Below are 1512 nucleotides of genomic sequence, written 5' to 3' on the forward strand. Positions count from 1 at the left end.
CGGTTTCATTAAATGTGCAAGACAAAAAGAGAGGAGTTACCAGTGCATTACTGTTCTAAAAATGTGATTTTATAAAGTTCAAATGAGAAGAAAGGGCAAACAAGGCAGCTTTTTCAGTCTGGATTATTTTCGTACGTGCAGCAGAGGGTCTGTGGGACGCAAACAATAAGGAGGTGAAGCCAAAAACACAGGAAACAAGTAGAAAAAGGAGGGACTTGTCTCACTTTGCTTCACCGACTCCCTGCTAACTGCAGAATTAGTTTATAATCCTGTTGCACATTGACACATACTGACACAGCATTGAATAGCGTTTAAATGTTACAACTCCTGTTCGGACAAGATGCTCTGACTGAAGATTAATGTCTGCAGAGGTGGATGACGTACTAACTTAAGTAAAGGCAACAATTCAACTGTGTAATCTGTAAAACATACACACATATTGACAGCTACATGTATCAAAGTTGCTCAGAATTTTCCACATCACAAGTATTTGGACAGTTACACTTTTTTTTTCTTCTTCAGCTTCTGTGGTTTCAAACATTCACATTCAAATAAAAATAATGGGAACTACGTTAAAGTGCCAAGCCTCACTTTTCATTCCAGTAATACCAGTTTAGAAAGGGTTGTGTGTGAGTTGTAATCATTTGAAAAAACAGCGTCCCGGTTGCAGGGATTAAAAAATAACTGGACAGATACACGCAAAATAAAAGAAAATCATCATATTTCAGATTTTGTGGGTTGAGATCAAGGGATGGACTCAGACAGTCGAGAATATTTCACCCTTGGCTTCATGTTTTGGATTGCTGAATGACGAAGGGTCGTCTTCCTGTTTACCTCCACTTGTACCACCATGTCTGACAGATGAAGTGCTGCTTTGGATCATCACCGGATTCCTGTTTTTCTCTTTCTTTTTCCTCTAACATTTCAATAGAGGCTTTTGTTTCAGTCCAGAGAACTTTGTTTCCCTTTGCCAATATGTTTTTTTTTCTTCCTTTATTGCAACCTATCTTTCTGTTTTTAAGGTTAACTAAGGGTTTGCATTGTTTTGGAGAATCTGCTGTGGTTTTGGTCCTGAAATCCTCTTTGATTGTTTGGCAAAGAAACATGTTTGCCTCCATTCCTCTTGAGTTGCTGTGCAGTCATAAAGAGGGGTTTCATCACCATGAAAATGATTTTATCCTGGAGACATCTTTTTTCTAGTTTTCTTGTGTGCACCGGGTTTACCTCTCTGCTAGATTGTTGCTTTTTCGTCATGTCGACCTCTTTAGTTGTCATAGAAGTAAGAAAAACTTCACCTTAATCTAAATTCAAAAATCCCAGTTATTAAATAACTTTGATGTGAGTTCTTTTTGTGTGAACATGACATTTAAAATAACACGCCTACCAAAATAATATTTAAGAACCAAATGCGCCCAGTTACTTTTGAATACTTTGGTCAGAGGGGATATCTTAAACATAATTCTCTAAAAATTGAAGTTAACCTACTTAAATTGAACCTGAAAATTTAATGTA

Source organism: Stegastes partitus, unplaced genomic scaffold (assembly GCF_000690725.1).
Source record: "Stegastes partitus isolate 25-593 unplaced genomic scaffold, Stegastes_partitus-1.0.2 Scaffold633, whole genome shotgun sequence".
NCBI classification, from domain to species: domain Eukaryota; kingdom Metazoa; phylum Chordata; class Actinopteri; family Pomacentridae; genus Stegastes; species Stegastes partitus.